We start from the raw sequence: 16,885 nt of genomic DNA on the forward strand, positions 1-16,885 counted from the left end.
CAGAACTAAAACAATTTCCAAGGCCAACTCTTCAGACAGGGATTGGACTGGACTGTGGGACATAAAGTGATACTCGTGAGGAGTGTGCCACTTAGCTTAAGTAGATACAAGAGACTAAATGGGTGGCTTCTGTCTGGAGGTGAGATGGGAAGGCAGAGAGGGTTAGAAGCTGGTTGAATGGACATGAGGCATCAGGGGTGGAAAGGAGGAGTGTGCTGTCACAGTATGGGGAGAGCAATTAGAGTCACATAACAATGTATGTATAAATTTTTGTATGGGATAAAATATAAGAAAAAAAAAAAGAAGGCAAGAATGTAACATGTATCTTAGATTTCCACTCAGAATTGTAAAAACATTGCTATTGAAGAAGTGATAAACTTCAAATATTAAAAAAAAAACTCACTGACACAGTAACCTAATACCCCAACCAAGCTAGAAATACTAGGCATCACTACTCATATATTTTTTGTGAGTTTTTGGCATAGATAATATATTTTTGTTTTCTTATAAAGTTAATATAATTTTTAATTAGTTTAACTCAGATACTGCAAAGGAATATAAAATAGAAAGTAATATTCATTTTCCTACCCTCTCCTCAAATTCCTTCAATCCTATTCCCCAGGAATAATCACTGATAACCCTTTCTTGTGACTACATAAGTTTTTAAATTCTGCTTGAAAACCAGCATTTTAGATTTTGACACTCAGCTCATCTACTGTTGGAATTTGAGTTCACTCTCTGTTACCACCTAACCAAAGGTAAATAAGAGGACAATTTTTCCACCAAAAACTACCTCCCTGGACCCAAATCTTTTCCTTCTGACTCTTCTCCATTAGTGCTCCTTTCTCCCACTCCCATCTTTGGCCATCACAACCCAAGCACACAGCTAACTTACCATGTTGGATGGCAATTTCTGGATGAAAGTTTTTAAGAGGTTGATGTATCTAAAGCAGTTTCCCAGTACTTAGCTTGGCCGAAGTTTAAAGCACCAAGTAATCAATCTCTCTTTCTCTCTCATTACTTTCATTAACTTTCTTTTTTTTTTTTACTATTTATTCTCATTTGTGCTTCACAATAAAACTGCAAGGCTTGAATTATCTGGGCCCCTTTTAGCAAAACCAAAACCATTGCCATGAGTCGATTTCAACTCATGGTGACGCCCCTTAGACATAGAGAAAGCCTACTCTAGATACTTGTGCAAGCTAAAGCTGCACAAAGCAATCTCTGTCAAGAGCCTTTTTCACCACTTCCCTTTAATCAGAACGCTTTTCCTCTAGGTTCTGCCCTCCTCCAAGTTCCAATTTTCTGTATAGTCCAAAAAATTTCCATCCTCCAGCACTAAGTCAAGCTACTGTTCTTAGTGCCATTTTTGGTATCTGGAAAATGAGTTTCCTTCCTGTTTAGGCCTGGTTTCCATAATGGAAATTCTGTGGGTTTTTTCTCTCTTTCTGCCTCTCTCTTTCTTTCTGTCTCTCTCTCTCTCTCTCTGTCTTATCTGGAACCCTTACCATAAGCTATTTTCCCGAACCATTCCTCAGCAACCACATTTTAGATTAAAACCATTCTGGGTATTCTTTTATAGCTTGTCATCAGCACATTTTAGGTTGCCTGCCCAGCTCATGCCCTCTCTCTACAAGCTGTCGCTTCTATCTACAGTCCCAGCTGTTTGTATCACATGACCTCATTCTTCCTTGCTTAATAGCTGATTGGATCAGAAGTGGACATCTGACCCTTGTGCTGGTCCAATCAAATCCTCTCACTTGAGAACTTGAACTAACTGTCCCAGAAACTGGGAGTCAGCTAGAGTCAAAAAGATACTGCTAGTCTTAGGAACTAGAGTAGTCATTTGGGTATAATTGTGCTGACGAGCAAGCAGAGAGAACTTCAGAGAGAAGAAGACAAAATAATAGATACTGGAAACACCCATGAGACCATGTGGCAAGAAAAAAACAAAAACAAGACCAAAATTATGTAACAGAGCAAATCTTTCTTGATTACTATCAACTTTCCATTTCTTCATGAAGTGCAGATGTATTCTCTGACCCTGAATCCTTCAAGAGAGCCCTAAATCTTTATAATAAACTCACTTTGATTTTAGCTAGCTTAACTGTGCTTTTTGGAAACTCTGGTAGCATGTGGTTAACAACTAAGGCTGCTAACCAAAAAGTCGGCAGTTCGAATCCACCAGGTGCTCCTTGGAAGCCATATGGGGCAGTTCAACTCTGCCTTATAGGGTCACTATGAGTCGGAATCACTCAATGGCAAAGGGTTTTTTTTTCTGTTTTTTGTTTTTTGTTTTTTTTTTTTTTTTTAGGTAACAAGTTATGTCTTACAACCAAAAAAAAAAAAATTCCTGACTATGATCTAACTGCCCCTTACTCTTATTTTCTTCCTGTTTCCATGTTTTCTCTTTCCTCTCTGGTTCTCCCTGACCCAAAAGATTATGTCATCTGGAAATTTCCTCTTAATCTCCAAATCATGCCCAGAAATTGCATGGCAGATAATCAACAAATGTTGAACAATGTCCACAGCATCAGAACACAAATGATAGGATCTACTGCACAAATACAATATCAGCTGCCACATTTTTGAGTGCCAAATGTGAGGCACTGCACCAGGGACTATACAGTCATGAACTCTGTTTCTTACCATTCGAGGCCTCTTTTATAGATGAGAAAATAGAAGACTGAGAACTATACAAAAAATGCCATCTAAGAATACATGGCTAGTAACTTGAGGATTTAGGGTTGTAACCTCAGTTTATCTGGCTCCCAAATTAACTTTCTTTCTACTACACCAAGTCCAAATATGTCCGTATACTTCATTTTAAAATACAATCTATACAGACTTAGGAGAAGTCCAATCTTCCATTGAAGCTGTAACAAAAACGAGCACAAAATGACTAAAGCCAGAAGCCTTTAGTGCTGCTGAAGCCAAGGAGGTAATGTTGCAACACAGCAAAAAGAATTATGGAATGAGTGAGCTCTACGCAGTAGGGGCAAGGAGAAATGCACCTCCAGAGAAGCTGTCCTCAGGGAAAGGAGCCAACTGTAACAGGCATTATACAGATCCTATTCTATTCCTAAAGCTCCATGAGAGCAGGAATCCTATGCCACAGCACCTGGCACAGTGCCTGGCACAAAGGACAAACTCAATACTGTTGAATGAATGATCTCAGACCCTCTGTAAGTTTCAGCATCTGCACAGATGCTGACAGTCCTCAAAAGGAAGAGAATAACAGATACAATTGATACTGACTATAATTGAAAGGATGAAATCTGAGCAGGTGATGACAAAAAAACCAATAGATAATCCTCTGTAAGTGGGAAGGAGGTGAAGATATCCCTGACAATGACAAGTAACCATTTAGACATAAACAGAAATAGAGGATGAATTAGTGGGGAACACAGAAGAGAGTCCGTGAATGACAGAGAATCAGTGGAAAAAACAGATAAGAATACAGGGTAAAAAAATCAATTTAGTTTCCTTAGTTTTACTTCCATAAGGATTGTCACTATATATACATATATATATCATATAGTAATTATAATAATAGTATCTAATAATAATGACAGTATAGTATTATTGTAGCTAAATTTTATCAAACACATACTCAAGTACTTTAAGTAAATTCATTCATTCATACTTTGAATTCTGACAACCCTGTAGGGTGGCTACTATTATAGTGCCCATTTTTGCAAATAAAGAAATAGAAATTCAAGGAGGCTAAGCAATTTCCTCACGATGAAAAATTTAGTGATAAAGCCAGGCTTTCATCTCAAACTACTGGACTTTAGGGTCTATGTTCATAACCACTTTCTTAGTGTAGTTTCAGTCATTCTCAATTATTTTTTGCTGTTGTCGTCATTATAAAGTTTAAAAGAATGAACCCCCTTTGGGTGTTGCTATAGATCATCTCTAGATCCAGAAGGCCCCACCCGACATTTGTAGACTGATTAGGTCGCCAACACTTCTGTCTGTTCCCTACTTTTAACCACCCAGAAATTGCCCCCATCCATGACCACGGGGTCTGAACATAAACCAGAAGCAAGAGGTCACTGGGTAGCTTTAAAATTATTCTAAACCTGGTTCAGATCCCCTTTTATTGCCACTGATGATTTCACTTCATTTTCAACTCATGCTTGTTTAAACCCTTCTAGATTTATGGGTTTTAAAAAAAACAGATGAAAGAGAGAGAGATAAAATAGGTAGGTGAACAGATTGATAGATACAGATATATATTGTTGTTTTGTTGTTAGGTGCTGTTGAATCAGTTTCGACTCATAGCGACCCTATGTACAACAGAACGAAACATTGCCCAGTCCCGCGCCATCCTCACAGTCGTTATGCTTGAGCCCATTGTTGCAGCCACTGTGTCAATCCATCTCATTGAGGGTCTTCCTCTTTTTCTTAGACCCTTTACATAGATATATATACTTTATACATATATACATATATATAATTTAATATACTTGAAATATATAATAACCTGTCTACTTGTTAAAACTGTCTTCTTAGCTTTGACAACTGGACTTTTGGTTCACGAACTTAATACTTAAGTTTTAATTATATGCACTCCTTTGGTTTAGAGATAATCCCTAATTCTGTGTATTTTGGGGGCTTTTTATTGGTTTGGTTTGGTTGTATTGGGTTGGGTTTGGATTGATTTTTCCATACTTCTTGCTCACATATGACCCTTCTCTAATTTAAGAAGGAGTTTAAGCAGTTCAGAACAAAGAAAAACAAAGTCAAAATTTTTGGTTTTTGAGTTGCTAGGATCTTGGCTTTAGAACTTCAAAAGCAGCTAAATAAAGAATTCATGGCGTAAGTATATGTTATAAATAATATCTTTGGGAGATCATATTATCAGTTAGACGCAGTGTTTATGGCTTTCTTTGGAAATCAGATCTAAGAAAGATAATGGTTGGCAGAGACTGCATCATCCTGAGAGCAGAAGAACTAGATGGTGCCTGCCTACCAACAATGACCACCCTGACAGGGAACACAACAGAGAGTCCCTGATGGAGCAGGAGAAAAGTGGGGTGCAGAACTCAAATTCTAGTAAAAAGACCAGACATAATGGTCTGACTGAGACTGGAGGAACTCCAGAAAGCATGTCCCCTGGACTCTCTGTCAACCCAGAACTAAAACCATTCCCAAGGCCAACTCTTCAGACAAAGATTAGACTGGACTACAAGACATAAAATGATGCTCGTGAAGAGTGTGATTCTTAGCTCAAGTAGATACATGAGACTAAATAGGCAGCTTCTGACAAGAGGTGAGAGGGTTAGGAGCTGGCTGAATGGACACAGGAAAACAGGTGTCGAAAGGAGGAGTGTGCTGTCACAGTATAGGGAGAGCAATTAGGGTCACACAACAATGTATGTATAAATTTTTGTATGAGAGACCAACTTTGTCATGGATTGAACTGTGTCCCCCAAAGATATCTGTGAACCTGGCTGCGTCATGATTATGTACCATTTTGTAATCTGATGAGACTTCCTTATGTGTTGTAAATTCTATCATTATGATCTAATAAAATGGATTGGCAGCAATTATACTGATATGCAAGATCGGATAGTGTCGTAAGCCAATCTCTTTTGCGATATAAAAGAGAGAAGCGAGCAGAGACACATGAGAACCTCATACCACCAGGAAAGCAGTGCCAGAAGCAGAGCACGTCCTTTGGACCTGAGGTTCCTGCACAGAGAAGCTCCCAGACCAAGGCAAGATTGATGACATGGACCTTCCTCCAGAGCTGATGGAGAAAGCTCTCCCCTGGAGCTGATGCCCTGAATTTGGACTTCAAGCCTACTGGACTGTGAGAGAATAAGCTTCTCTTTGTTAAAACAATTCACTTGTGGTACTTCTGTTAGAGCAGCACTAGATGACTAAGACAAACACGAAATGTAAACTTTCACTTAAAGTACAACAATTAAAAAAAAGAAAGAAAGCAATGGTTGGGAGGAGGAGAAGGCATCCAGATAAGGGAAGAAAAGAACTTGGATTTTGGGTTCTAGAGGAGTCCTGTGCCCTGACATTATCCATAGACAAAATTCAGGGTTTGAGGCAGAGTGGGGAGGTAGGAAATGAAAGAGATATAGAGTCCTCTTTCTCCGGTGATTCTCAAGGAAACAGGGAGACTCTGAGACTCCAAGGCGTAGTAAAATACAAGACCAGTGGAGCATTGTTGGCTGCGGGAATGTATAGACAGAGAGAGTATGGAATGACTCAGAGAGATCCTATGGCCCCTGGTGGAGAGGACTAGCAACCTAACATTTATCCTTCCCCATACCATGTACAAGAGAGAGTTCAGCAGCAACCTTCAAGGACTGATGAACAAAGACCAGATATACAATGTTCATCTTGGCATATCCCTGTGAGAATTGGTCAAAACAACCCAGGGCAGATTTAAAATCCCATCACCCTCCATGCCACTGCACTGACACGATGTAAACTGCCCCAGAAATTGGCTACAAGTCTGGGGAAAAGGGTAATGAAACCCTAAATTGACTGAGATGATGTTTCAGCAACTCAGTGTAATGGATCCACAAAATGAACATCAAGTCCACTCATTAAAAAAAAAATTGTACAAGTTATATTTCTTACACACATTTATTTGTGAACTGCTATTGCTACCTTGCTATTTATTTATGCCTGTATAAATCATGATTACTTTAGGGCACTGTTCCTTCCATCAGACTCCTGGATTTAACTCCTTGGCAGATGTGTCAACTTGTCTATTTGTAGGACCAACCCATTAGCACTAAGATGCTGGTGAATGGGTTTAAAGCATGGATTTGGTATGTTCTACCTTAATTCCAAATCTAGGCAATCCTCTAGTTTTTGGTAATCCAGACTATCCCACAGTTTTGAACAAAGTCACCCTAATCCTCCCTGGCCTACTCCAGGCACACCACACTCTGATTCCACCTTACAGTTAGGGAGATGAGGAAACATTTTCCAGAATGCTATCTTAACCAGTCTTTTTCCTTTCTGGATGTTGCACACATCCACAAACTAAATCTTAAAAAATAAATCTTTATCTTGTTAAAAGTTTTGACCTAAGCAACCACAGGAACTGTCTTAACCTCTGCATACCTTACTTCCTGTACCTTTAAAATATAAATAATGGCTATTGCTGAATGATGTAGAAATATGCAAATTTTTTTAATGTTTTGCAGTTAAATAGAGCCCATTTTTCTCTTGATTTTTTTGTTATACCACGTTCTTAATATCAAAGCTGGTACAGAATAGGTGGGCCTTTTTTTGGATATCAGATTATCAGGAAGACTCGGAGAATTAACAATAAATGAACTGATTGGTTTTTCTTCTAATCTTGGTAAAGCACTGGGTGTTTTTTCCCTTTACTGATGATCTTAAAATTTCCTTTCTTGATCTCATCATCCTAAAATTTTCAGTGAAGTCTATACTGATATTTGTAGCCAGGTAAAACAAAACAAAAATTCCCCCTAAAATTTCATTTGTTTCCTCTATGATCAGTTTCAAAATCTCTTGTGACATCCATTTTGGTCTTTTCTTTCTTTCCTGTCTTTTTAATGACCTTTTGCTTTCTTCATGTATGATGTCATTCCACAAATTATCTGGTCTTCGGTCATTAGTGTTCAGTGTGTCAAATCTATTCTTGAGATAGTCTCTAAATTCAGGTGCGATGTACTCAAGGTCCTACTTTGGCTCTTGTGGACTTGTTTTAATTTTCTTCAACTTCACCTTGAACTTGCATATGAGCAACTGATGATCTGTTCCACAGTCTGACCCTGGCCTAGTTCTGACAAGATACTGAGCTTCTCTATTGTTTCTTACCACAGATAGAGTCGATTTGATTCCTGTGTATTCCATCTGGCGAGGTCCACGTGTATAGTCGCCATTTATGGTGTTGAAGAAAGGTATTTGCAATGAATACATCATTGATCTTGCAAAATTCTATCATGCTATCTCCAGCGTCATTTCTATCACTGAGGCCATACTTTCCCACTACTGATACTTTGTTTCCAACTTTCACATTCCAATCACCAGTACTTTTCAGTGTTTGATCAGTTTCAGACAGCATAAGTTGATGTTTAAAAAAACTTCAATTTCTTCATCTTTGGTATTAGCGGTTGTTGCATAAGTTTGAAAAATAGTCGTATTAAATGGTCTTCTTTGCAGGCATATGTATATTATCCTATCACTGACAGCACTGTAGTTCAGGATAGATCTTGAAATATTCTTTTTGACAATGAATGCAATGTCATTCCTCTTCAATTTGTCATTCCCGTCAGAGTAGACCATATAATTGTCTGATTCAGAACGGCCAATACCAGTCCATTTCAGCTCACTAATGCCTAGGATATCGATCTTTATGCATTCCATTTCATTTCTGATGTCTTCCAACTTTCCTTGATTCATACTTCATACATTTCACGTTCCAATTATTAATGAATGTTTGCAGATGTTTCTTCTCATTTTGAGTCATGCCACATCAGCAAATGAAGGTCCCAAAAGCTTTACTCCAACCACATCATTGAGGTCACCTCTACTTTGAGAAAACAGCTCTGAAACTTGCTCTTGAATGTAGAATAGCTAAAGCAAATAGAAGAAAAGATGAAGTAAAAGAGCTGGACAGAAGATTTCAAAGGGTGACTTGAGAAGATAAAATATTATAACGAAACGTGCAAAGACCTGGAGTTAGAAAACCAAAAGGGAAGTGTGCTTGGCATTTCTCAAACTGAAAGAACTGAAGAAAAAAGTCAAGCCTCAAGCTGCAATACTGAAGAATTCTATGGGCAAAATGTTGAACAATGCAGGAAGCATCAAAAGAAGATGGAAGGAATACACAGAGTCACTATACCAAAAAGAATTGGTCGACATTCAATCAGTTAGAAGGCAGCATATGATCAAGAACTGATGGTAGTGAAGGAAGAAGGATTTTGGCTAAAAGCAGAGAATACCAGAAAGATGTTTACCTGTGTTTTACTGACTATGCAAAGGCATTCAATTGTGTGGATCATAACAAATTACGGATAACACTGCGAAGAATGGGAATTGCAGAACACTTAATTTTGCTCATGTGACCAAAAGGTAGTTGTTAAAACAGAACAGGGGGATACTGCATTGTTTAAAATCAGGAAAGGTTATGCATCAGGGTTGTATCCTTTGTCAGAGGCCTATCTAAGGTATGGCAGGTAGGGCACATGCCCCGGGTGCCACTTGAAGTGGGGCACCACCAAGCAACTCCTATTTACCTGGTACAGCCCAACATCCTTCCTCAAGCATGGCAGACATAGAGGCGTAGCAAAGGGGGCAGATGGGGCACTTGCCCTTCGGCGCAATTCCAAGGGGGTGCCAAAAGAGGTTTCGAATGACATTCCAAGGCACTACAAATATGACAGGTGCCTGACTGAGGCAGCCGGACAAGAAGGGGGAAGGCGTTTCTGCTGACACATCGTAGCTGTCAACATCTATTCATCTTGAAATTGGTGGGTGGGGGTGGGGGTCAATTTACAGACTGCCCCTGGGTGCTGGAACTGGGGGGGGAGGCACAACTTAAAGATTGCCCTGGGTGCTCTTACCCTTGCTGCGGCCCTCCCTGGGTGCAATTTTAGCACTTGCCAAAGGCGCAATTTTCTGTAGATACACTTCTGATCCTTTCACTATACTTATTCAGTCTGTAAACTGACTGAATAATCTGAGAAGTTGGACTATATGAAGAAGAATGCGGCATCAGGATTGGAGGAAGACTCATTAACAACCTGTGTTATGCAGATAACACAACTCCGCTTGCTCAAAGTGAGGAGGATTTGAAGTGTTCACTGATGAAGTTCAAAGACTACAGCCTTTATATGGATTACACCTCAACATAAAACAAAAATCCTCACAACTGGACTAATAAGCAACATCATGATAAATGGAGAAGATATTGACTTTGTCAAAGGTATCATTTTACTTGGATCCACAATCAATGACCATGGAAGCCACAGTCAAGAAATCAACATATTGCATTGGGCAAATCAGCTGCAAAATACCTCTTTCAAGTGTTAAAAATCAAAGATGTGACTTTGAGGACTAAGGTGCCCCTGACCCAAGCCATGGTATTTTCAATCACCTTATATGCATGCAATAGCTGGACAATGAATAAGGAAGATCAAAGAAGATCAAAGAAGAACTGATGCATTTGAATTATGGTGTTGGTGAAGAATACTGAATCTGTATACTACGGACTGCCAGAAGAACGAACGATTCGGTATTGGAAGTAGAAGCGAGGATGGCGAGACTTTATCTCGTGGTACTTTGGATATGTTAACAGGAGGGACCAGTCCCTGGAGAAGGACATCATGCTTATAAAGTAGAGGGTCAGCAAAAAAAAGAAGACCCTCTATGAAATGAATTGACACAGCGGCTGCAACAATGGGCTTAAACATAGCAAAGATTGTGAGGATGGCACAGGATTGAGCAGTGTTTTGTTCTACTTTACCTAGGGTTACTATGAGTTGGACTGCCTCTGAAGAAAAGTCTGGTGATCTACTTCTGAAAAATCAGCCATTGAAAACTCTATGGAGCACAGTTCTGCTCTGATACACACGGGGTTGCCATGAATCAGAGTCGACTCCACGGCAACTGTTTTTTAATGTAAAGCATTACTGCTCTTTCAAACCCTGTGCCTTATCTTTTCTAAAATTAGACCAACAATAACAACAATTACAAAAATATCTTTTAGAAAACATAAGAGATTCTTTTTGGGTTGATAAAGTGTTTCAAGAAGCTGTATAGAATCTTTTAGTTTAACGGGCGTCTATAGACCAATCCTAGTGAGCATGGGGTCGCCATGAGTAAGGGTCGAGTAAAAGGCAGCTAACAACACAGAACTGACAGAAATACTATATTATGTTACGTTACGTTACTTTACATAATGTTACGTTGCTATTTTATTTTATCCAAAAGAGTCCACACAGCTTGCTGGAACTCTTTTTGTTGTTAGGTGCCATCATAGCTACCCTATAGGACAGAGCAGAAGTTCCCCATTGGGTTTCCAAGGAGCCACTGGTGGATTTGAACTGTTGATCTGTTCGTTAGTAGCTGAGCTCTTAACCATTAGGCCACCAGGGCTCTTGGAACTACAAAATGCTTTTAAAATCATGTTTACTTTTGAACATCATACAATATGGAATCCAGTACATATTTTATAATGTAAATACTCCTTTAGCTTTCTTTTGTCTCGCAGCCTATTTTTCTACTCTTTCATTTGTTGTTGCCCTGGCCCCCAATTCCCAATCCCCAAGAGCGGGGACTACTCTTTCTAAAGCTTATGTATGCACTCTTCAAAGGGATTAAAAAAGGTTATGTGGTAGAGAATGTACCCTTTCATATTCTATGCTTGCCCACCAATTTATGATTTCTTCAAGGCCAAATTCTTGTCACTGACCTCACTCCATTGAAGATACCCCCAGCAAGAGTCTCCATGTATCCCGAGAGGCCATGACCAGAGCCATGGCATTCACATTCATTTTTCTACAATTTAGAACAATACACATGTTGCCACAGGCACTAGTATGGTCAAACCTTTGTTAGGAGACATTCATTTCTGTGTAAAATCATTGCACTTTTTGTTTCTTCAAAACCTTTTCTTCCATTACTTGTGATAGAAAAGCAGCTAATTATCTTTTTTTTTTTTAATTCTTACTGCCCTGTTCTGTGTCTCATGCTATTAAATGACTATAACTCTCTCTGAATACATATTGACAATGCACAAAGAATCCATATATTAAAGACATAATTGTTTAAAATATAACTAAATAAAAGATGTGCTGGCATCTGACTTTCTACATAGTAAATGGAAGTCTGACTTTGTCATTCTCTGAAGCTCTGCATTTTTGATGAATGACTTGATAAATGTAATTTACTTTTCTCCTTCTTAGCCATGTTTCATAAAAGTGGACTGTGGGGATATAATATTAATATATTTGGGCATTGTCAACACTGCTGCAAAGGAATGATACTGTACATATTTAAGGCCCGTTTCCAAATATTCTGGAAAGCTGAGCCACATAAATATAGAACAGTCTCACACTTTACACCAGTCACTACATAGTTGGGAAACTATGCATCAGTTAAACAAAGAAATTAAACACATAGGCCTGCTACATTTAAATATTTAAGTGCCATATTTTAAATAAATCGTATTATTTTAGCCTAGATGATTTCTAAGATAAAAAGTAAAGTCTAAACCTTTTAAAGGACACCTTTTTTTTCCCCCTGGGGATTTTGAACTTCACACAATAATGCTTTTCATTTCTGTACTTTCTCCAAATTTTTTCAACTTCTTAGAAGCTACATTGTTTTGTAAGAATAAACTGTAGGTTTTCCAAGGAGCCTCTCTCTCCCACTCAGCTGCCCTAAGGGAGTTAGAGCCTCTGAGCACGATTTATTTTCATTTCCCTCACCCCAAAAATGATCAAATAAGGACTGTTTCCCCGCAAACCTTTCTAGGGCAAGAAGCTCTGACAAGTGCAACCTTTATCACCACAAACATCTCTTCTCTTTCCTGCTCTGGCACGTCCAAAGAAAAAGATTATTTAACACACACCAACTGTGTTAGAATCAGGGCTTCAAAAATTACAAAGATGCACAAGGTGACTATACAGTTTTAAGCCATTAGAAAGTGAATAGATTGAGTGTCTCTGGAACTCTGCCACTAACAATTGGGTAAACTCAACAAATGCTACAGAGTCAGTACAATCTGTTTTCGAGATCTGCTCCTTCTTGCCACCAAAATAGACAATCGTTGGCTACATGATTCTCAGTATCCTGGTTCAAATAAGGATACTGAATATTACATATTCTTTACTATTTTGGAGTTGCCATGGCAGAGAAGAGAAAAGATATTTTTGCTGATGGAATGTCTCTTAACAGAGCTCCTTATTTTGGCCTTCCTGACTTTCTGACGCAGTTTTCAGATCTAGTTTAAAATACTTCCACGACTTTCTTTTTTTTTTTAATTATTTGAAATACTCAACATTTCAGCATCCCAGAAAGAGTAGACGATACATTACTTAATGTGTAAATAGGCAGATGACCAGGATTTAAAGATATGGAGTTCAAATGAAAAGAAATAAAGCGGATGTTCTGTCAGAAGTTTAATGGGCTCTTTAACTTTCAGTTTAAACTCCTCCTGATCTGTTCTCAACTTCTCTTTCTCTTCCCTTCCATCAGCTTTTATATTTCAGTTATTCACTGCTGCCTTATCATTTAAAACCAGAATTAGTGTATCAGATTGGGCTAGATTATTCTGTAATTAAAAAAAAAAAAAAACTCACAGGTCTAAAATAACAAACTTTATTTTTCACTCACACCAGATATCCTTTGGGTCAGTTGGGGGCTTTGCTCACACTATTCTCCCTCTGGAAACCAGGTTTACAGAGTAGCCTCCGTCTATAAAACCAAGGGCTAGCAAACTATATCCTGCATGCCAAATCGGGCCTATGGCCTGTTTTTGTATGACCTAGGAGCTAAGAACAGCTTTTACATTTTTAAATAGTTGAAAAAATATTTTTAAAGAATAATATTTTGTGACATGTGAAAATTATATGAAATTCAAATTTTAGTGTCTATAAATAAAGTTTCATTGAAACACAACCACACTCACTCACATATTGCCTATGGCTGCTTTCATACTACAGCAGAGTTGAGCAGTTACAACAGAGACCATATCACCTGCAAAGCCTAAAGCATTTATTATCTGGCCCTTTACAGAAAAAGTTGTTCACTCCTGAACTAGAGCATGGTTGGTCACCATGACGGAGGGTAAAAAAGAAAGTGATAGATCATGCACTGACTCTTGGTGCTTTCAGACTTCTGTTCATCATTCATTGTCCAAAGGAAATCACATGGCTACAGAGGCAGAGCCAAGATGGTGAACTAGTGAGATGCACTAAGCCATCCCACTGCAACAAAGACCCAAAGAACCAAGTAAAACTGATGCAGACGTCAGTCCTAGAACCCTGAACCTTAAATGAAGGGATAAAGCTTTAGATTGGAAGTCACTGAGGAGAAGAAACTGACAGAAAATGAGGAAGGAAGAGAGACATGGAGTGGAGGTTCCTGACCAAACGGCATGACTCAGTGTTGCCATCTTGGAATAAAGCCAACAACCCCACACGCAGAAAGGCACCTCCATGGAATTCCCAATAGGAGATAGAGGTATGGCATGGACACACCAAAGACTAAGCAAGACCACGGAGAAGCCCAGACTCTCTTACCCAGTAACCACAGGAGCACACTCCTACAACCCCTTCCCTCTGGTGAAGAGCAGTTACAACCGCCCCATCACAGCAACCTCGACTGCTAGGAATCAGAGTATCAATCCACCCTATTGCCCTGCTCCATCTAGTCCCCTCTGCCCCTGCCTTCACACTCCCTCCTACTTCTCTGCTTGCCACCCGCAGCCCCCAGGGGACCTGGCCCAGACCCCAGGCCCCTTCCCACCGACTCCAGACCTCTCCCACCATTGCCAGCAGCCTAGAGAGAACACAGCCCAGACCCTAGACCCCTCCCCACCAGCTCTGGACCCCTCGTGCCACCCACCGCAGCAACCAAGAGACCCGACCCAGACCCCAGGCTACTTCCTATCAACTCCAGATCCTTCCCACTGGCTCCGGACCCCTCCTACCACCCACCACAGCACCCAGGGAACCTGGCTTGGACCCAAGCCCCCTTCCTGCTGCCTCCAGATTCCTCACACCGCTCATGGCAGCACCCAGGGGACCTGACCCGGACCCCAGACTCCATCCTGCTGGCTTCGAACCTCTCCCACCACCTGTCGTGGCACCTAGGGGACACAACTCAGATCCCAGGCCCCATCCTGCTGGCTCTAGACCCCTCCTGCTGCCCACTGCAGTTCCCAGGGGATGAGACCTGGAACCCAGGCCCTTCCTGCCAGCTCCAGACTGCTCCCGCAACCTACCACAGCGCCCAGGGAACCCAACTGAGACCCCAGGCCTCCTCCAGCTGGCTCTGGAACCCTCCCACTGCCCACCACGGCCCCAAAGGTACCCAGCCCAGACCCCTGACCCCTTCTCACTGTCTCTGGAACCCTCCTGCCACTGGTCGAGGCCCTGAGGGAACACAGCCCAGAGCCCGGGCTCCTTTCCCATTGGATCAGGATTGCCCCACAGACCACAGAGGCCCCACTCCAGCCCCTTGCCCAGTTCGTGCTACAGACAAACAACCCATCTTTACTCCTTCCCTTCCTGTTGGACCTACCCTGCCACACCACAGTGGAGTAACCAGCCCTGCACACCAGGACAAGGTGGTGAGAACAATCATGCCCACAGACAAGTAAGCAACAAAGCAAGACCAGCCCACTCGCCCAGACATAACCAAACAAACCAAAAAAGCAGGATGAAACAAATAAACCTACAATCAATAAATAAAGAAAATAATACCATAATGTCTCAGAGACAGCAGACAATATTAAAACATATTTAAAAAATGACAAGGTGGCTTCAGTGAGCGACCAGAATAAAGCACCGGTTGACCTTCCAGTAGAAGAAAATGCACCACAACTACCTGATAGGGAATTCAAAAGTCTAATATTTAGGGATCTCCAAGAGATCAGCAAAGAGATAAAGGAAAACGCAGACAAAATCAAGGAAAACACAGACAAACCAATAGAAGAATTCAGAAAAATAATACAAGAACAAAATGTGAAAATAAATAAACAATTAGAAATCATACAAAAACAGCAATTAGAAATCCAAAAGATACAAACAACAAAATCTCAGAAATAGACCCACAATAGAAGGTTTTAGGAGCAAATCTGAAACAACAGTAGACAGAATCAGCAAAATTGAAGACAAATCTAAGGACGGCACTTTGATGAAAAATCAGAGAAAAGAATGAAGAAAACCTAAGAACTCTGTGAGATACAATCAACAGCAAAAATTTGTGTGTGATCATAGTGCCAGAAGAGGGGGAAAAATAGAAAACAGAAGATCACTGAAGATTTGCTGATAGCAAACTTCACTAATATCACAAAAGATGAACAGCTGACCATCCAAGCTCAATGAACCCCAAATAGGATAGAACCCAAAAGAAATTCTCAAGACATATCATAATCACACTTGCCAAAACCAAAGACAAAGAAAGAATCCTGAGAGCAGCTCAAGACAAACGAAAAGTCACATACAAAGGGGAAACAATAAGACTAAGCTCTGATTATGTGGCAGAAACCATGCAGGCAAGAAGGCAATGGGAGGATATATATAAACTTTAAAAGAAAAAAAATTGCCAAGCAAGAATGATATACCCTGAAAAACTCTCTCTCAAATACAATGATGAAATTAAGACATTTCCAGATAAACAGAAATTAAGGGATTTTGTACAAACCAAACAAAATTTACAAGAATTATTAAAGGGAGTCCTTCAGTTAGAGAACCAGTAACATCAGACAACAATCTAAATCTTGGACACAGGTCAGTATCAGTGAAATACCAACATAGGTAATGAACTCTCGAGGATAAAACAAAACTAAAAGATTCAAAACAGGGAACTAGAGACATCAATCTATAAATGACAATAATGTCAGAACAATAAAAAGGGAATACACGGTGTAGACAGAGCACTTTCAAATGGAGAGGAAGTCAAGGTGATACTGAGTAATAAAAGAGTGGCTCAAACTTAGGAAAATAAGGATAATTTCAAGGTAACCACAAAGAAAGTTAACAAACCTACTCATCAAAATAAAGAAGAAAAACATAAAGTCTCAGTAAGCACAAAATCTTCAATGACGAAAAAAAGAAATTTCAAAAACTAAAGGAACTCCGCAAGGAGAATGGGAGGAACAAACAAAAAGTCAGTATGACAAAAAATAAAAAATAAAAAAAAATAA

The sequence above is a fragment of the Trichechus manatus genome, unplaced genomic scaffold (genome assembly GCF_000243295.1).
Source record: "Trichechus manatus latirostris isolate Lorelei unplaced genomic scaffold, TriManLat1.0 scaffold00125, whole genome shotgun sequence".
Taxonomy (NCBI): Eukaryota; Metazoa; Chordata; class Mammalia; order Sirenia; family Trichechidae; genus Trichechus; species Trichechus manatus.